Here is a 22,192-nt window from a genome sequence, read left to right as displayed (position 1 = left end):
CTGCAAGTGGATATTTGGAGCCGTTTGAGGCCTATGCTGGAAAAGGAAATATCTTCACATAAAAACTGAACAGAAGCATTCTCAGAAACTTCTTTGTGTTGAGTGCATTCAACTCACAGACTTGAACTTACCTATAGAAAGAGCAGTTTTGAAACACTCTTTTGGTAAAATCTGCAAGTGGTTATTTGGAGCACTTCGAGGCCTGTGCTGGGATATGGAATATCTTCACCTAAAAACTACAGAGAAGCATTCTCAGAAAGTTCTTCCCGATGCATTCATTCAACTCACAGAGTTGAACCTTCCTTTTGATAGAACAGTTTTGAAACACTCTTTTTGTAGAATCTGCGAGAGGATAGTTGGAGCGTTTTGAGGCCTATGCTGGAAAAGGAAATATCTTCACCTAAAAACTAGACAGAAGCATTCTCAGAAACTCCTGTGTGAGTGCATTCAACTCACAGACTTGAACGTTTCTTTTGATAGAACAGTTTTGAAACATTACGTTTGTAGAATCTGCAATTGTTTATTCGGAGCACCGTGAGGCCTATGTTGGAAAAGGAAATATCTTCACATAAAAACTAGAGAGAAGGATTCTCAGAAACTTCTTTGTGATGAGTTCATTCAACTCACAGAGTTGAACCTACCAATTGATAGAGAAGTTTGGAAACACTCTTTTGGTAGAATCTGCAAGTGGATATTTGGAGCCGTTTGAGGCCTACGCTGGAAAAGGAAATATCTTCACATAAAAATTGAACAGAAGCATTCTCAGAAACTTCTTTGTGTTGAGTGCATTCAACTCACAGACTTGAACTTACCTGTAGAAAGAGCAGTTTTGAAACACTCTTTTGGTAAAATCTGCAAGTGGTTATTTGGAGCACTTCGAGGCCTGTGCTGGGATATGGAATATCTTCACCTAAAAACTACAGAGAAGCATTCTCAGAAAGTTCTTCACGATGCATTCATTCAACTCACAGAGTTGAACCTTCCTTTTGATAGAACAGTTTTGAAACACTCTTTTTGTAGAATCTGCAAGAGGATATTTGGAGCGTTTTGAGGCCTATGCTGGAAAAGGAAATATCTTCACCTAAAAACTAGACAGAAGCATCCTCAGAAACTCCTGTTTGATGAGTGCATTCAACTCACAGACTTGAACGTTTCTTTTGATAGAACAGTTTTGAAACATTGCGTTTGTAGAATCTGCAAGTGTTTATTCGGAGCACCTTGAGGCCTATGTTGGAAAAGGAAATATCTTCACATAAAAACTAGAGAGAAGGATTCTCAGAAACTTCTTTGTGATGAGTTCATTCAACTCACAGAGTTGAACCTACCAATTGATAGAGAAGTTTGGAAACACTCTTTTTGTAGAATCTGCAAGTGGATATTTGGAGCCGTTTGAGGCCTATGCTGGAAAAGGAAATAACTTCACATAAAAACTGAACAGAAGCATTCTCAGAAACTTCTTTGTGTTGAGTGCATTCAACTCACAGACTTGAACTTACCTGTAGAAAGAGCAGTTTTGAAACACTCTTTTGGTAAAATCTGCAAGTGGTTATTTGGAGCACTTCGAGGCCTGTGCTGGGATATGGAATATCTTCACCTAAAAACTACAGAGAAGCATTCTCAGAAAGTTCTTCACGATGCATTCATTCAACTCACAGAGTTGAACCTTCCTTTTGATAGAACAGTTTTGAAACACTCTTTTTGTAGAATCTGCAAGAGGGTATTTGGAGCGTTTTGAGGCCTATGCTGGAAAAGGAAATATCTTCACCTAAAAACTAGACAGAAGCATTCTCACAAACTTCTGTGTGATGAGTGCATTCAACTCACAGACTTGAACGTTTCTTTTGATAGAACAGTTTGGAAACATTACGTTTGTAGAATCTGCAAGTGTTTATTCGGAGCACCTTGAGGCCTAAGTTGGAAAAGGAAATATCTTCACATAAAAACTAGAAAGAAGGATTCTCAGAAACTTCTTTGTGATGAGTTCATTCAACTCACAGAGTTGAACCTACCAATTGATAGAGAAGTTTGGAAACACTCTTTTTGTAGAATCCGCAAGTGGATATTTGGAGCCGTTTGAGGCCTATGCTGGAAAAGGAAATATCTTCACATAAAAACTGAACAGAAGCATTCTCAGAAACTTCTTTGTGTTGAGTGCATTCAACTCACAGACTTGAACTTACCTGTAGAAAGAGCAGTTTTGAAACACTCTTTTGGTAAAATCTGCAAGTGGTTATTTGGAGCACTTGGAGGCCTGTGCTGGGATATGGAATATCTTCACCTAAAAACTACAGAGAAGCATTCTCAGAAAGTTCTTCATGATGCATTCATTCAACTCACAGAGTTGAACCTTCCTTTTGATAGAACAGTTTGGAAACACTCTTTTTGTAGAATCTGCAAGAGGATATTTGGAGCGTTTTGAGGCCTATGCTGGAAAAGGAAATATCTTCACCTAAAAACTAGACAGAAGCATCCTCAGAAACTCCTGTGTGATGAGTGCATTCAACTCACAGACTTGAACGTTTCTTTTGATAGAACAGTTTTGAAACATTGCGTTTGTGGAATCTGCAAGTGTTTATTCGGAGCACCTTGAGGCCTATGTTGGAAAAGGAAATATCTTCACATAAAAACTAGAGAGAAGGATTCTCAGAAACTTCTTTGTGATGAGTTCATTCAACTCACAGAGTTGAACCTACCAATTGATAGAGAAGTTTGGAAACACTCTTTTTGTAGAATCTGCAAGTGGATATTTGGAGCCGTTTGAGGCCTATGCTGGAAAAGGAAATAACTTCACATAAAAACTTAACAGAAGCATTCTCAGAAACTTCTTTGTGTTGAGTGCATTCAACTCACAGACTTCAACTTACCTGTAGAAAGAGCAGTTTTGAAACACTCTTTTGGTAAAATCTGCAAGTGGTTATTTGGAGCACTTCGAGGCCTGTGCTGGGATATGGAATATCTTCACCTAAAAACTACAGAGAAGCATTCTCAGAAAGTTCTTCACGATGCATTCATTCAACTCACAGAGTTGAACCTTCCTTTTGATAGAACAGTTTTGAAACACTCTTTTTGTAGAATCTGCAAGAGGATATTTGGAGCGTTTTGAGGCCTATGCTGGAAAAGGAAATATCTTCACCTAAAAACTAGACAGAAGCATCCTCAGAAACTTCTGTGTGATGAGTGCATTCAACTCACAGACTTGAACGTTTCTTTTGATAGAACAGTTTGGAAACATTACGTTTGTAGAATCTGCAAGTGTTTATTCGGAGCACCTTGAGGCCTATGTTGGAAAAGGAAATATCTTCACATAAAAACTAGAGAGAAGGATTCTCAGAAACTTCTTTGTGATGAGTTCATTCAACTCACAGAGTTGAACCTACCAATTGATAGAGAAGTTTGGAAACACTCTTTTTGTAGAATCTGCAAGTGGATATTTGGAGCCGTTTGAGGCCTATGCTGGAAAAGGAAATATCTTCACATAAAAACTGAACAGAAGCATTCTCAGAAACTTCTTTGTGTTAAGTGCATTCAACTCACAGACTTGAACTTACCTGTAGAAAGAGCAGTTTTGAAACACTCTTTTGGTAAAATCTGCAAGTGGTTATTTGGAGCACTTGGAGGCCTGTGCTGGGATATGGAATATCTTCACCTAAAAACTACAGAGAAGCATTCTCAGAAAGTTCTTCACGATGCATTCATTCAACTCACAGAGTTGAACCTTCCTTTTGATAGAACAGTTTTGAAACACTCTTTTTGTAGAATCTGCAAGAGGATATTTGGAGCGTTTTGAGGCCTATGCTGGAAAAAGAAATATCTTCACCTAAAAACTAGACAGAAGCATCCTCAGAAACTTCTGTGTGATGAGTGCATTCAACTCACAGACTTGAACGTTTCTTTTGATAGAACAGTTTTGTAACATTACGTTTGTAGAATCTGCAAGTGTTTATTCGGAGCACCTTGAGGCCTATGTTGGAAAAGGAAATATCTTCACATAAAAACTAGAGAGAAGGATTCTCAGAAACTTCTTTGTGATGAGTTCATTCAACTCACAAAGTTGAACCTACCAATTGATAGAGAAGTTTGGAAACACTCTTTTTGTAGAATCTGCAAGTGGATATTTGGAGCCGTTTGAGGCCTATGCTGGAAAAGGAAATATCTTCACATAAAAACTGAACAGAAGCATTCTCAGAAACTTCTTTGTGTTAAGTGCATTCAACTCACAGACTTGAACTTACCTGTAGAAAGAGCAGTTTTGAAACACTCTTTTGGTAAAATCTGCAAGTGGTTATTTGGAGCACTTCGAGGCCTGTGCTGGGATATGGAATATCTTCACCTAAAAACTACAGAGAAGCATTCTCAGAAAGTTCTTCACGATGCATTCATTCAACTCACAGAGTTGAACCTTCCTTTTGATAGAACAGTTTTGAAACACTCTTTTTGTAGAATCTGCAAGAGGATATTTGGAGCGTTTTGAGGCCTATGCTGGAAAAGGAAATATCTTCACCTAAAAACTAGACAGAAGCATCCTCAGAAACTTCTGTGTGATGAGTGCATTCAACTCACAGACTTGAACGTTTCTTTTGATAGAACAGTTTGGAAACATTACGTTTGTAGAATCTGCAAGTGTTTATTCGGAGCACCTTGAGGCCTATGTTGGAAAAGGAAATATCTTCACATAAAAACTAGAGAGAAGGATTCTCAGAAACTTCTTTGTGATGAGTTCATTCAACTCACAGAGTTGAACCTACCAATTGATAGAGAAGTTTGGAAACACTCTTTTTGTAGAATCTGCAAGTGGATATTTGGAGCCGTTTGAGGCCTATGCTGGAAAAGGAAATATCTTCACATAAAAACTGAACAGAAGCATTCTCAGAAACTTCTTTGTGTTGAGTGCATTCAACTCACAGACTTGAACTTACCTGTAGAAAGAGCAGTTTTGAAACACTCTTTTTGTAAAATCTGCAAGTGGTTATTTGGAGCACTTCGAGGCCTGTGCTGGGATATGGAATATCTTCACCTAAAAACTACAGAGAAGCATTCTCAGAAAGTTCTTCACGATGCATTCATTCAACTCACAGAGTTGAACCTTCCTTTTGATAGAACGGTTTTGAAACACTCTTTTTGGAGAATCTGCAAGAGGACATTTGGAGCGTTTTGAGGCCTATGCTGGAAAAGGAAATATCTTCACCTAAAAACTAGACAGAAGCATCCTCAGAAACTTCTGTGTGATGAGTGCATTCAACTCACAGACTTCAACGTTTCTTTTTATACAACAGTTTGGAAACATTACGTTTGTAGAATCTGCAAGTGTTTATTCGGAGCACCTTGAGGCCTATGTTGGAAAAGGAAATATCTTCACATAAAAACTACAGAGAAGGATTCTCAGAAACTTCTTTGTGATGAGTTCATTCAACTCACGGAGTTGAACCTACCAATTGATAGAGAAGTTTGGAAACACTCTTTTTGTAGAATCTGCAAGTGGATATTTGGAGCCGTTTGAGGCCTATGCTGGAAAAGGAAATATCTTCACATAAAAACTGAACAGAAGCATTCTCAGAAACTTCTTTGTGTTAAGTGCATTCAACTCACAGACTTGAACTTACCTGTAGAAAGAGCAGTTTTGAAACACTCTTTTTGTAAAATCTGCAAGTGGTTATTTGGAGCACTTCGAGGCCTGTGCTGGGATATGGAATATCTTCACCTAAAAACTACAGAGAAGCATTCTCAGAAAGTTCTTCACGATGCATTCATTCAACTCACAGAGTTGAACCTTCCTTTTGATAGAACAGTTTTGAAACACTCTTTTTGTAGAATCTGCAAGAGGATATTTGGAGCGTTTTGAGGCCTATGCTGGAAAAGGAAATATCTTCACCTAAAAACTAGACAGAAGCATCCTCAGAAACTTCTGTGTGATGAGTGCATTCAACTCACAGACTTGAACGTTTCTTTTGATAGAACAGTTTGGAAACATTACGTTTGTAGAATCTGCAAGTGTTTATTCGGAGCACCTTGAGGCCTATGTTGGAAAAGGAAATATCTTCACATAAAAACTAGAGAGAAGGATTCTCAGAAACTTCTTTGTGATGAGTTCATTCAACTCACGGAGTTGAACCTACCAATTGATAGAGAAGTTTGGAAACACTCTTTTTGTAGAATCTGCAAGTGGATATTTGGAGCCGTTTGAGGCCTATGCTGGAAAAGGAAATATCTTCACATAAAAACTGAACAGAAGCATTATCAGAAACTTCTTTGTGTTGAGTGCATTCAACTCACAGACTTGAACTTACCTGTAGAAAGAGCAGTTTTGAAACACTCTTTTTGTAAAATCTGCAAGTGGTTATTTGGAGCACTTCGAGGCCTGTGCTGGGATATGGAATATCTTCACCTAAAAACTACAGAGAAGCATTCTCAGAAAGTTCTTCACGATGCATTCATTCAACTCACAGAGTTGAACCTTCCTTTTGATAGAACAGTTTTGAAACACTCTTTTTGTAGAATCTGCAAGAGGATATTTGGAGCGTTTTGAGGCCTATGCTGGAAAAAGAAATATCTTCACCTAAAAACTAGACAGAAGCATCCTCAGAAACTTCTGTGTGATGAGTGCATTCAACTCACAGACTTGAACGTTTCTTTTGATAGAACAGTTTGGAAACACTACGTTTGTAGAATCTGCAAGTGTTTATTCGGAGCACCTTGAGGCCTATGTTGGAAAAGGAAATATCTTCACATGAAAACTACAGAGAAGGATTCTCAGAAACTTCTTTGTGATGAGTTCATTCAACTCACAAAGTTGAACCTACCAATTGATAGAGAAGTTTGGAAACACTCTTTTTGTAGAATCTGCAAGTGGATATTTGGAGCCGTTTGAGGCCTATGCTGGAAAAGGAAATATCTTCACATAAAAACTGAACAGAAGCATTCTCAGAAACTTCTTTGTGTTGAGTGCATTCAACTCACAGACTTGAACTTACCTGTAGAAAGAGCAGTTTTGAAACACTCTTTTTGTAAAATCTGCAAGTGGTTATTTGGAGCACTTCGAGGCCTGTGCTGGGATATGGAATATCTTCACCTAAAAACTACAGAGAAGCATTCTCAGAAAGTTCTTCACGATGCATTCATTCAACTCACAGAGTTGAACCTTCCTTTTGATAGAACAGTTTTGAAACACTCTTTTTGTAGAATCTGCAAGAGGATATTTGGAGCGTTTTGAGGCCTATGCTGGAAAAGGAAACACCTTCACCTAAAAACTAGACAGAAGCATTCTCAGAAACTTCTCTGTGATGAGTGCATTCAACTCACAGACATGAACGTTTCTTTTGATAGAACAGTTTTGAAACATTACGTTTGTAGAATCTGCAAGTGTTTATTCGGAGCACCTTGAGGCCTATGTTGGAAAAGGAAATATCTTCACATGAAAACTACAGAGAAGGATTCTCAGAAACTTCTTTGTGATGAGTTCATTCAACTCACAAAGTTGAACCTACCAATTGATAGAGAAGTTTGGAAACACTCTTTTTGTAGAATCTGCAAGTGGATATTTGGAGCCGTTTGAGGCCTATGCTGGAAAAGGAAATATCTTCACATAAAAACTGAACAGAAGCATTCTCAGAAACTTCTTTGTGTTGAGTGCATTCAACTCACAGACTTGAACTTACCTGTAGAAAGAGCAGTTTTGAAACACTCTTTTTGTAAAATCTGCAAGTGGTTATTTGGAGCACTTCGAGGCCTGTGCTGGGATATGGAATATCTTCACCTAAAAACTACAGAGAAGCATTCTCAGAAAGTTCTTCACGATGCATTCATTCAACTCACAGAGTTGAACCTTCCTTTTGATAGAACGGTTTTGAAACACTCTTTTTGGAGAATCTGCAAGAGGACATTTGGAGCGTTTTGAGGCCTATGCTGGAAAAGGAAATATCTTCACCTAAAAACTAGACAGAAGCATCCTCAGAAACTTCTGTGTGATGAGTGCATTCAACTCACAGACTTCAACGTTTCTTTTTATACAACAGTTTGGAAACATTACGTTTGTAGAATCTGCAAGTGTTTATTCGGAGCACCTTGAGGCCTATGTTGGAAAAGGAAATATCTTCACATAAAAACTACAGAGAAGGATTCTCAGAAACTTCTTTGTGATGAGTTCATTCAACTCACGGAGTTGAACCTACCAATTGATAGAGAAGTTTGGAAACACTCTTTTTGTAGAATCTGCAAGTGGATATTTGGAGCCGTTTGAGGCCTATGCTGGAAAAGGAAATATCTTCACATAAAAACTGAACAGAAGCATTCTCAGAAACTTCTTTGTGTTAAGTGCATTCAACTCACAGACTTGAACTTACCTGTAGAAAGAGCAGTTTTGAAACACTCTTTTTGTAAAATCTGCAAGTGGTTATTTGGAGCACTTCGAGGCCTGTGCTGGGATATGGAATATCTTCACCTAAAAACTACAGAGAAGCATTCTCAGAAAGTTCTTCACGATGCATTCATTCAACTCACAGAGTTGAACCTTCCTTTTGATAGAACAGTTTTGAAACACTCTTTTTGTAGAATCTGCAAGAGGATATTTGGAGCGTTTTGAGGCCTATGCTGGAAAAGGAAATATCTTCACCTAAAAACTAGACAGAAGCATCCTCAGAAACTTCTGTGTGATGAGTGCATTCAACTCACAGACTTGAACGTTTCTTTTGATAGAACAGTTTGGAAACATTACGTTTGTAGAATCTGCAAGTGTTTATTCGGAGCACCTTGAGGCCTATGTTGGAAAAGGAAATATCTTCACATAAAAACTACAGAGAAGGATTCTCAGAAACTTCTTTGTGATGAGTTCATTCAACTCACGGAGTTGAACCTACCAATTGATAGAGAAGTTTGGAAACACTCTTTTTGTAGAATCTGCAAGTGGATATTTGGAGCCGTTTGAGGCCTATGCTGGAAAAGGAAATATCTTCACATAAAAACTGAACAGAAGCATTATCAGAAACTTCTTTGTGTTGAGTGCATTCAACTCACAGACTTGAACTTACCTGTAGAAAGAGCAGTTTTGAAACACTCTTTTTGTAAAATCTGCAAGTGGTTATTTGGAGCACTTCGAGGCCTGTGCTGGGATATGGAATATCTTCACCTAAAAACTACAGAGAAGCATTCTCAGAAAGTTCTTCACGATGCATTCATTCAACTCACAGAGTTGAACCTTCCTTTTGATAGAACAGTTTTGAAACACTCTTTTTGTAGAATCTGCAAGAGGATATTTGGAGCGTTTTGAGGCCTATGCTGGAAAAAGAAATATCTTCACCTAAAAACTAGACAGAAGCATCCTCAGAAACTTCTGTGTGATGAGTGCATTCAACTCACAGACTTGAACGTTTCTTTTGATAGAACAGTTTGGAAACACTACGTTTGTAGAATCTGCAAGTGTTTATTCGGAGCACCTTGAGGCCTATGTTGGAAAAGGAAATATCTTCACATGAAAACTACAGAGAAGGATTCTCAGAAACTTCTTTGTGATGAGTTCATTCAACTCACAAAGTTGAACCTACCAATTGATAGAGAAGTTTGGAAACACTCTTTTTGTAGAATCTGCAAGTGGATATTTGGAGCCGTTTGAGGCCTATGCTGGAAAAGGAAATATCTTCACATAAAAACTGAACAGAAGCATTCTCAGAAACTTCTTTGTGTTGAGTGCATTCAACTCACAGACTTGAACTTACCTGTAGAAAGAGCAGTTTTGAAACACTCTTTTTGTAAAATCTGCAAGTGGTTATTTGGAGCACTTCGAGGCCTGTGCTGGGATATGGAATATCTTCACCTAAAAACTACAGAGAAGCATTCTCAGAAAGTTCTTCACGATGCATTCATTCAACTCACAGAGTTGAACCTTCCTTTTGATAGAACAGTTTTGAAACACTCTTTTTGTAGAATCTGCAAGAGGATATTTGGAGCGTTTTGAGGCCTATGCTGGAAAAGGAAACACCTTCACCTAAAAACTAGACAGAAGCATTCTCAGAAACTTCTCTGTGATGAGTGCATTCAACTCACAGACATGAACGTTTCTTTTGATAGAACAGTTTTGAAACATTACGTTTGTAGAATCTGCAAGTGTTTATTCGGAGCACCTTGAGGCCTATGTTGGAAAAGGAAATATCTTCACATGAAAACTACAGAGAAGGATTCTCAGAAACTTCTTTGTGATGAGTTCATTCAACTCACAAAGTTGAACCTACCAATTGATAGAGAAGTTTGGAAACACTCTTTTTGTAGAATCTGCAAGTGGATATTTGGAGCCGTTTGAGGCCTATGCTGGAAAAGGAAATATCTTCACATAAAAACTGAACAGAAGCATTCTCAGAAACTTCTTTGTGTTGAGTGCATTCAACTCACAGACTTGAACTTACCTGTAGAAAGAGCAGTTTTGAAACACTCTTTTTGTAAAATCTGCAAGTGGTTATTTGGAGCACTTCGAGGCCTGTGCTGGGATATGGAATATCTTCACCTAAAAACTACAGAGAAGCATTCTCAGAAAGTTCTTCACGATGCATTCATTCAACTCACAGAGTTGAACCTTTCTTTTGATAGAACAGTTTTGAAACACTCTTTTTGTAGAATCTGCAAGAGGATATTTGGAGCGTTTTGAGGCCTATGCTGGAAAAGGAAATACCTTCACCTAAAAACTAGACAGAAGCATTCTCAGAAACTTCTGTGGGATGAGTGCATTCAACTCACAGACATGAACGTTTCTTTTGATAGAACAGTTTTGAAACATTACGTTTGTAGAATCTGCAAGTGTTTATTCGGAGCACCTTGAGGCCTATGTTGGATAAGGAAATATCTTCACATAAAAACTAGAGAGAAGGATTCTCAGAAACTTCTTTGTGATGAGTTCATTCAACTCACGGAGTTGAACCTACCAATTGATAGAGAAGTTTGGAAACACCCTTTTTGTAGAATCTGCAAGTGGATATTTGGAGCCGTTTGAGGCCTATGCTGGAAAAGGAAATATCTTCACATAAAAACTGAACAGAAGCATTCTCAGAAACTTCTTTGTGTTGAGTGCATTGAACTCACAGACTTGAACTTACCTGTAGAAAGAGCAGTTTTGAAACACTCTTTTGGTAAAATCTGCAAGTGGTTATTTGGAGCACTTCGAGGCCTGTGCTGGGATATGGAATATCTTCACCTAAAAACTACAGAGAAGCATTCTCAGAAAGTTCTTCACGATGCATTCATTCAACTCACAGAGTTGAACCTTCCTTTTGATAGAACGGTTTTGAAACACTCTTTTTGTAGAATCTGCGAGAGGATATTTGGAGCGTTTTGAGGCCTATGCTGGAAAAGGAAATATCTTCACCTAAAAACTAGACAGAAGCATCCTCAGAAACTTCTGTGTGATGAGTGCATTCAACTCACAGACTTGAACGTTTCTTTTGATAGAACAGTTTGGAAACATTACGTTTGTAGAATCTGCAAGTGTTTATTCGGAGCACCTTGAGGCCTATGTTGGAAAAGGAAATATCTTCACATAAAAACTAGAGAGAAGGATTCTCAGAAACTTCTTTGCGATGAGTTCATTCAACTCACAGAGTTGAACCTACCAATTGATAGAGAAGTTTGGAAACACTCTTTTTGTAGAATCTGCAAGTGGATATTTGGAGCCGTTTGAGGCCTATGCTGGAAAAGGAAATATCTTCACATAAAAACTGAACAGAAGCATTCTCAGAAACTTCTTTGTGTTGAGTGCATTCAACTCACAGACTTGAACTTACCTGTAGAAAGAGCAGTTTTGAAACACTCTTTTGGTAAAATCTGCAAGTGGTTATTTGGAGCACTTCGAGGCCTGTGCTGGGATATGGAATATCTTCACCTAAAAACTACAGAGAAGCATTCTCAGAAAGTTCTTCACGATGCATTCATTCAACTCACAGAGTTGAACCTTCCTTTTGATAGAACAGTTTTGAAACACTCTTTTTGTAGAATCTGCAAGAGGATATTTGGAGCGTTTTGAGGCCTATGCTGGAAAAGGAAATATCTTCACCTAAAAACTAGACAGAAGCATTCTCAGAAACTTCTGTGTGATGAGTGCATTCAACTCACAGACTTGAACGTTTCTTTTGATAGAACAGTTTGGAAACATTACGTTTGTAGAATCTGCAAGTGTTTATTCGGAGCACCTTGAGGCCTATGTTGGAAAAGGAAATATCTTCACATAAAAACTACAGAGAAGGATTCTCAGAAACTTCTTTGTGATGAGTTCATTCAACTCACAGAGTTGAACCTACCAATTGATAGAGAAGTTTGGAAACACTCTTTTTGTAGAATCTGCAAGTGGATATTTGGAGCCGTTTGAGGCCTATGCTGGAAAAGGAAATATCTTCACATAAAAACTGAACAGAAGCATTCTCAGAAACTTCTTTGTGTTGAGTGCATTCAACTCACAGACTTGAACTTACCTGTAGAAAGAGCAGTTTTGAAACACTCTTTTGGTAAAATCTGCAAGTGGTTATTTGGAGCACTTCGAGGCCTGTGCTGGGATATGGAATATCTTCACCTAAAAACTACAGAGAAGCATTCTCAGAAAGCTCTTCACGATGCATTCATTCAACTCACAGAGTTGAACCTTCCTTTTGATAGAACAGTTTTGAAACACTCTTTTTGTAGAATCTGCAAGAGGATATTTGGAGCGTTTTGAGGCCTATGCTGGAAAAGGAAATATCTTCACCTAAAAACTAGACAGAAGCATCCTCAGAAACTTCTGTGTGATGAGTGCATTCAACTCACAGACTTGAACGTTTCTTTTGATAGAACAGTTTGGAAACATTACGTTTGTAGAATCTGCAAGTGTTTATTCGGAGCACCTTGAGGCCTATGTTGGAAAAGGAAATATCTTCACATAAAAACTAGAGAGAAGGATTCTCAGAAACTTCTTTGTGATGAGTTCATTCAACTCACAGAGTTGAACCTACCAATTGATAGAGAAGTTTGGAAACACTCTTTTTGTAGAATCTGCAAGTGGATATTTGGAGCCGTTTGAGGCCTATGCTGGAAAAGGAAATATCTTCACATAAAAACTGAACAGAAGCATTCTCAGAAACTTCTTTGTGTTAAGTGCATTCAACTCACAGACTTGAACTTACCTGTAGAAAGAGCAGTTTTGAAACACTCTTTTGGTAAAATCTGCAAGTGGTTATTTGGAGCACTTCGAGGCCTGTGCTGGGATATGGAATATCTTCACCTAAAAACTACAGAGAAGCATTCTCAGAAAGTTCTTCACGATGCATTCATTCAACTCACAGAGTTGAACCTTCCTTTTGATAGAACAGTTTTGAAACACTCTTTTTGTAGAATCTGCAAGAGGATATTTGGAGCGTTTTGAGGCCTATGCTGGAAAAGGAAATATCTTCACCTAAAAACTAGACAGAAGCATTCTCAGAAACTTCTGTGTGATGAGTGCATTCAACTCACAGACTTGAACGTTTCTTTTGACAGAACAGTTTGGAAACATTACGTTTGTAGAATCTGCAAGTGTTTATTCGGAGCACCTTGAGGCCTAGGTTGGAAAAGGAAATATCTTCACATAAAAACTACAGAGAAGGATTCTCAGAAACTTCTTTGTGATGAGTTCATTCAACTCACAGAGTTGAACCTACCAATTGATAGAGAAGTTTGGAAACACTCTTTTTGTAGAATCTGCAAGTGGATATTTGGAGCCGTTTGAGGCCTATGCTGGAAAAGGAAATATCTTCACATAAAAACTGAACAGAAGCATTCTCAGAAACTTCTTTGTGTTGAGTGCATTCAACTCACAGACTTGAACTTACCTGTAGAAAGAGCAGTTTTGAAACACTCTTTTGGTAAAATCTGCAAGTGGTTATTTGGAGCACTTCGAGGCCTGTGCTGGGATATGGAATATCTTCACCTAAAAACTACAGAGAAGCATTCTCAGAAAGTTCTTCACGATGCATTCATTCAACTCACAGAGTTGAACCTTCCTTTTGATAGAACAGTTTTGAAACACTCTTTTTGTAGAATCTGCGAGAGGATATTTGGAGCGTTTTGAGGCCTATGCTGGAAAAGGAAATATCTTCACCTAAAAACTAGACAGAAGCATCCTCAGAAACTTCTGTGTGATGAGTGCATTCAACTCACAGACTTGAACGTTTCTTTTGATAGAACAGTTTGGAAACATTACGTTTGTAGAATCTGCAAGTGTTTATTCGGAGCACCTTGAGGCCTATGTTGGAAAAGGAAATATCTTCACATAAAAACTAGAGAGAAGGATTCTCAGAAACTTCTTTGTGATGAGTTCATTCAACTCACAGAGTTGAACCTACCAATTGATAGAGAAGTTTGGAAACACTCTTTTTGTAGAATCTGCAAGTGGATATTTGGAGCCGTTTGAGGCCTATGCTGGAAAAGGAAATATCTTCACATAAAAACTGAACAGAAGCATTCTCAGAAACTTCTTTGTGTTGAGTGCATTCAACTCACAGACTTCAACTTACCTGTAGAAAGAGCAGTTTTGAAACACTCTTTTGGTAAAATCTGCAAGTGGTTATTTGGAGCACTTCGAGGCCTGTGCTGGGATATGGAATATCTTCACCTAAAAACTACAGAGAAGCATTCTCAGAAAGTTCTTCACGATGCATTCATTCAACTCACAGAGTTGAACCTTCCTTTTGATAGAACAGTTTTGAAACACTCTTTTTGTAGAATCTGCAAGAGGATATTTGGAGCGTTTTGAGGCCTATGCTGGAAAAGGAAATATCTTCACCTAAAAACTAGACAGAAGCATTCTCAGAAACTTCTGTGTGATGAGTGCATTCAACTCACAGACTTGAACGTTTCTTTTGATAGAACAGTTTGGAAACATTACGTTTGTAGAATCTGCAAGTGTTTATTCGGAGCACCTTGAGGCCTATGTTGGAAAAGGAAATATCTTCACATAAAAACTACAGAGAAGGATTCTCAGAAACTTCTTTGTGATGAGTTCATTCAACTCACAGAGTTGAACCTACCAATTGATAGAGAAGTTTGGAAACACTCTTTTTGTAGAATCTGCAAGTGGATATTTGGAGCCGTTTGAGGCCTATGCTGGAAAAGGAAATATCTTCACATAAAAACTGAACAGAAGCATTCTCAGAAACTTCTTTGTGTTGAGTGCATTCAACTCACAGACTTGAACTTACCTGTAGAAAGAGCAGTTTTGAAACACTCTTTTGGTAAAATCTGCAAGTGGTTATTTGGAGCACTTCGAGGCCTGTGCTGGGATATGGAATATCTTCACCTAAAAACTACAGAGAAGCATTCTCAGAAAGTTCTTCACGATGCATTCATTCAACTCACAGAGTTGAACCTTCCTTTTGATAGAACAGTTTTGAAACACTCTTTTTGTAGAATCTGCGAGAGGATATTTGGAGCGTTTTGAGGCCTATGCTGGAAAAGGAAATATCTTCACCTAAAAACTAGACAGAAGCATCCACAGAAACTTCTGTGTGATGAGTGCATTCAACTCACAGACTTGAACGTTTCTTTTGATAGAACAGTTTGGAAACATTACGTTTGTAGAATCTGCAAGTGTTTATTCGGAGCACCTTGAGGCCTATGTTGGAAAAGGAAATATCTTCACATAAAAACTAGAGAGAAGGATTCTCAGAAACTTCTTTGTGATGAGTTCATTCAACTCACAGAGTTGAACCTACCAATTGATAGAGAAGTTTGGAAACACTCTTTTTGTAGAATCTGCAAGTGGATATTTGGAGCCGTTTGAGGCCTATGCTGGAAAAGGAAATATCTTCACATAAAAACTGAACAGAAGCATTCTCAGAAACTTCTTTGTGTTGAGTGCATTCAACTCACAGACTTGAACTTACCTGTAGAAACAGCAGTTTTGAAACACTCTTTTGGTAAAATCTGCAAGTGGTTATTTGGAGCACTTCGAGGCCTGTGCTGGGATATGGAATATCTTCACCTAAAAACTACAGAGAAGGATTCTCAGAAAGTTCTTCACGATGCATTCATTCAACTCACAGAGTTGAACCTTCCTTTTGATAGAACAGTTTTGAAACACTCTTTTTGTAGAATCTGCAAGAGGATATTTGGAGCGTTTTGAGGCCTATGCTGGAAAAGGAAATATCTTCACCTAAAAACTAGACAGAAGCATCCTCAGAAACTTCTGTGTGATGAGTGCATTCAACTCACAGACTTCAACGTTTCTTTTGATAGAACAGTTTTGAAACATTACGTTTGTAGAATCTGCAAGTGTTTATTCGGAGCACCTTGAGGCCTATGTTGGAAAAGGAAATATCTTCACATAAAAACTACAGAGAAGGATTCTCAGAAACTTCTTTATGATGAGTTCATTCAACTCACGGAGTTGAACCTACCAATTGATAGAGAAGTTTGGAAACACTCTTTTTGTAGAATCTGCAAGTGGATATTTGGAGCCGTTTGAGGCCTATGCTGGAAAAGGAAATATCTTCACATAAAAACTGAACAGAAGCATTCTCAGAAACTTCTTTGTGTTGAGTGCATTCAACTCACAGACTTGAACTTACCTGTAGAAAGAGCAGTTTTGAAACACTCTTTTGGTAAAATCTGCAAGTGGTTATTTGGAGCACTTCGAGGCCTGTGCTGGGATATGGAATATCTTCACCTAAAAACTACAGAGAAGCATTCTCAGAAAGTTCTTCACGATGCATTCATTCAACTCACAGAGTTGAACCTTCCTTTTGATAGAACAGTTTTGAAACACTCTTTTTGTAGAATCTGCAAGAGGATATTTGGAGCGTTTTGAGGCCTATGCTGGAAAAAGAAATATCTTCACCTAAAAACTAGACAGAAGCATCCTCAGAAACTTCTGTGTGATGAGTGCATTCAACTCACAGACTTGAACGTTTCTTTTGTTAGAACAGTTTGGAAACACTACGTTTGTAGAATCTGCAAGTGTTTATTCGGAGCACCTTGAGGCCTATGTTGGAAAAGGAAATATCTTCACATGAAAACTACAGAGAAGGATTCTCAGAAACTTCTTTGTGATGAGTTCATTCAACTCACAGAGTTGAACCTACCAATTGATAGAGAAGTTTGGAAACACTCTTTTTGTAGAATCTGCAAGTGGATATTTGGAGCCGTTTGAGGCCTATGCTGGAAAAGGAAATATCTTCACATAAAAACTGAACAGAAGCATTCTCAGAAACTTCTTTGTGTTGAGTGCATTCAACTCACAGACTTGAACTTACCTGTAGAAAGAGCAGTTTTGAAACACTCTTTTGGTAAAATCTGCAAGTGGTTATTTGGAGCACTTCGAGGCCTGTGCTGGGATATGGAATATCTTCACCTAAAAACTACAGAGAAGCATTCTCAGAAAGTTCTTCACGATGCATTCATTCAACTCACAGAGTTGAACCTTCCTTTTGATAGAACAGTTTTGAAACACTCTTTTTGTAGAATCTGCAAGAGGATATTTGGAGCGTTTTGAGGCCTATGCTGGAAAAGGAAATATCTTCACCTAAAAACTAGACAGAAGCATCCTCAGAAACTTCTGTGTGATGAGTGCATTCAACTCACAGACTTCAACGTTTCTTTTGATAGAACAGTTTGGAAACATTACGTTTGTAGAATCTGCAAGTGTTTATTCGGAGCACCTTGAGGCCTATGTTGGATAAGGAAATATCTTCACGTAAAAACTAGAGAGAAGGATTCTCAGAAACTTCTTTGTGATGAGTTCATTCAACTCACGGAGTTGAACCTACCAATTGATAGAGAAGTTTGGAAACACTCTTTTTGTAGAATCTGCAAGTGGATATTTGGAGCCGTTTGAGGCCTATGCTGGAAAAGGAAATATCTTCACATAAAAACTGAACAGAAGCATTCTCAGAAACTTCTTTGTGTTGAGTGCATTCAACTCACAGACTTGAACTTACCTGTAGAAAGAGCAGTTTTGAAACACTCTTTTGGTAAAATCTGCAAGTGGTTATTTGGAGCACTTCGAGGCCTGTGCTGGGATATGGAATATCTTCACCTAAAAACTACAGAGAAGCATTCTCAGAAAGTTCTTCACGATGCATTCATTCAACTCACAGAGTTGAACCTTCCTTTTGATAGAACAGTTTTGAAACACTCTTTTTGTAGAATCTGCAAGAGGATATTTGGAGCGTTTTGAGGCCTATGCTGGAAAAGGAAATATCTTCACCTAAAAACTAGACAGAAGCATCCTCAGAAACTTCTGTGTGATGAGTGCATTCAACTCACAGACTTGAACGTTTCTTTTGATAGAACAGTTTGGAAACATTACGTTTGTAGAATCTGCAAGTGTTTATTCGGAGCACCTTGAGGCCTATGTTGGAAAAGGAAATATCTTCACATAAAAACTAGAGAGAAGGATTCTCAGAAACTTCTTTGTGATGAGTTCATTCAACTCACAGAGTTGAACCTACCAATTGATAGAGAAGTTTGGAAACACTCTTTTTGTAGAATCTGCAAGTGGATATTTGGAGCCGTTTGAGGCCTATGCTGGAAAAGGAAATATCTTCACATAAAAACTGAACAGAAGCATTCTCAGAAACTTCTTTGTGTTGAGTGCATTCAACTCACAGACTTGAACTTACCTGTAGAAAGAGCAGTTTTGAAACACTCTTTTGGTAAAATCTGCAAGTGGTTATTTGGAGCACTTCGAGGCCTGTGCTGGGATATGGAATATCTTCACCTAAAAACTACAGAGAAGCATTCTCAGAAAGTTCTTCACGATGCATTCATTCAACTCACAGAGTTGAACCTTCCTTTTGATAGAACAGTTTTGAAACACTCTTTTTGTAGAATCTGCGAGAGGATATTTGGAGCGTTTTGAGGCCTATGCTGGAAAAGGAAATATCTTCACCTAAAAACTAGACAGAAGCATCCTCAGAAACTTCTGTGTGATGAGTGCATTCAACTCACAGACTTGAACGTTTCTTTTGATAGAACAGTTTGGAAACATTACGTTTGTAGAATCTGCAAGTGTTTATTCGGAGCACCTTGAGGCCTATGTTGGAAAAGGAAATATCTTCACATAAAAACTAGAGAGAAGGATTCTCAGAAACTTCTTTGTGATGAGTTCATTCAACTCACAGAGTTGAACCTACCAATTGATAGAGAAGTTTGGAAACACTCTTTTTGTAGAATCTGCAAGTGGATATTTGGAGCCGTTTGAGGCCTATGCTGGAAAAGGAAATATCTTCACATAAAAACTGAACAGAAGCATTCTCAGAAACTTCTTTGTGTTGAGTGCATTCAACTCACAGACTTCAACTTACCTGTAGAAAGAGCAGTTTTGAAACACTCTTTTGGTAAAATCTGCAAGTGGTTATTTGGAGCACTTCGAGGCCTGTGCTGGGATATGGAATATCTTCACCTAAAAACTACAGAGAAGCATTCTCAGAAAGTTCTTCACGATGCATTCATTCAACTCACAGAGTTGAACCTTCCTTTTGATAGAACAGTTTTGAAACACTCTTTTTGTAGAATCTGCAAGAGGATATTTGGAGCGTTTTGAGGCCTATGCTGGAAAAGGAAATACCTTCACCTAAAAACTAGACAGAAGCATTCTCAGAAACTTCTGTGTGATGAGTGCATTCAACTCACAGACATGAACGTTTCTTTTGATAGAACAGTTTGGAAACATTACGTTTGTAGAATCTGCAAGTGTTTATTCGGAGCACCTTGAGGCCTATGTGGGAAAAGGAAATATCTTCACATAAAAACTAGAGAGAAGGATTCTCAGAAACTTCTTTGTGATGAGTTCATTCAACTCACAGAGTTGAACCTACCAATTGATAGAGAAGTTTGGAAACACTCTTTTTGTAGAATCTGCAAGTGGATATTTGGAGCCGTTTGAGGCCTATGCTGGAAAAGGAAATATCTTCACATAAAAACTGAACAGAAGCATTCTCAGAAACTTCTTTGTGTTGAGTGCATTCAACTCACAGACTTGAACTTACCTGTAGAAAGAGCAGTTTTGAAACACTCTTTTGGTAAAATCTGCAAGTGGTTATTTGGAGCACTTCGAGGCCTGTGCTGGGATATGGAATATCTTCACCTAAAAACTACAGAGAAGCATTCTCAGAAACCTCTTCATGATGCATTCATTCAACTCACAGAGTTGAACCTTCCTTTTGATAGAACAGTTTTGAAACACTCTTTTTGTAGAATCTGCAAGAGGATATTTGGAGCGTTTTTAGGCCTATGCTGGAAAAGGAAATATCTTCACCTAAAAACTAGACAGAAGCATCCTCAGAAACTCCTGTGTGATGAGTGCATTCAACTCACAGACTTGACCGTTTCTTTTGATAGAACAGTTTTCAAACATTGCGTTTGTAGAATCTGCAAGTGTTTATTCGGAGCACCTTGAGGCCTATGTTGGAAAAGGAAATATCTTCACATAAAAACTAGAGAGAAGGATTCTCAGAAACTTCTTTGTGATGAGTTCATTCAACTCACAGAGTTGAACCTACGAATTGATAGAGAAGTTTGGAAACACTCTTTTTGTAGAATCTGCAAGTGGATATTTGGAGCCGTTTGAGGCCTATGCTGGAAAAGGAAATATCTTCACATAAAAACTGAACAGAAGCATTCTCAGAAACTTCTTTGTGTTAAGTGCATTCAACTCACAGACTTGAACTTACCTGTAGAAAGAGCAGTTTTGAAACACTCTTTTGGTAAAATCTGCAAGTGGTTATTTGGAGCACTTCGAGGCCTGTGCTGGGATATGGAATATCTTCACCTAAAAACTACAGAGAAGCATTCTCAGAAAGTTCTTCACGATGCATTCATTCAACTCACAGAGTTGAACCTTCCTTTTGATAGAACAGTTTTGAAACACTCTTTTTGTAGAATCTGCAAGAGGATATTTGGAGCGTTTTGAGGCCTATGCTGGAAAAGGAAATATCTTCACCTAAAAACTAGACAGAAGCATCCTCAGAAACTTCTGTGTGATGAGTGCATTCAACTCACAGACTTGAACGTTTCTTTTGATAGAACAGTTTGGAAACATTACGTTTGTAGAATCTGCAAGTGTTTATTCGGAGCACCTTGAGGCCTATGTTGGAAAAGGAAATATCTTCACATAAAAACTAGAGAGAAGGATTCTCAGAAACTTCTTTGTGATGAGTTCATTCAACTCACAGAGTTGAACCTACCAATTGATAGAGAAGTTTGGAAACACTCTTTTTGTAGAATCTGCAAGTGGATATTTGGAGCCGTTTGAGGCCTATGCTGGAAAAGGAAATATCTTCACATAAAAACTGAACAGAAGCATTCTCAGAAACTTCTTTGTGTTGAGTGCATTCAACTCACAGACTTGAACTTACCTGTAGAAAGAGCAGTTTTGAAACACTCTTTTGGTAAAATCTGCAAGTGGTTATTTGGAGCACTTCGAGGCCTGTGCTGGGATATGGAATATCTTCACCTAAAAACTACAGAGAAGCATTCTCAGAAAGTTCTTCACGATGCATTCATTCAACTCACAGAGTTGAACCTTCCTTTTGATAGAACAGTTTTGAAACACTCTTTTTGTAGAATCTGCAAGAGGATATTTGGAGCGTTTTGAGGCCTATGCTGGAAAAGGAAATATCTTCACCTAAAAACTAGACAGAAGCATTCTCAGAAACTTCTGTGTGATGAGTGCATTCAACTCACAGACTTGAACGTTTCTTTTGATAGAACAGTTTGGAAACATTACGTTTGTAGAATCTGCAAGTGTTTATTCGGAGCACCTTGAGGCCTATGTTGGAAAAGGAAATATCTTCACATAAAAACTACAGAGAAGGATTCTCAGAAACTTCTTTGTGATGAGTTCATTCAACTCACAGAGTTGAACCTACCAATTGATAGAGAAGTTTGGAAACACTCTTTTTGTAGAATCTGCAAGTGGATATTTGGAGCCGTTTGAGGCCTATGCTGGAAAAGGAAATATCTTCACATAAAAACTGAACAGAAGCATTCTCAGAAACTTCTTTGTGTTGAGTGCATTCAACTCACAGACTTGAACTTACCTGTAGAAAGAGCAGTTTTGAAACACTCTTTTGGTAAAATCTGCAAGTGGTTATTTGGAGCACTTCGAGGCCTGTGCTGGGATATGGAATATCTTCACCTAAAAACTACAGAGAAGCATTCTCAGAAAGCTCTTCACGATGCATTCATTCAACTCACAGAGTTGAACCTTCCTTTT

Source organism: Pongo pygmaeus, chromosome 9, assembly GCF_028885625.2.
Source record: "Pongo pygmaeus isolate AG05252 chromosome 9, NHGRI_mPonPyg2-v2.0_pri, whole genome shotgun sequence".
Lineage (NCBI taxonomy): Eukaryota > Metazoa > Chordata > Mammalia > Primates > Hominidae > Pongo > Pongo pygmaeus.
The sequence above is the reverse complement of the archived record's forward strand: the minus strand, read 5'-3'. Positions refer to the sequence as shown.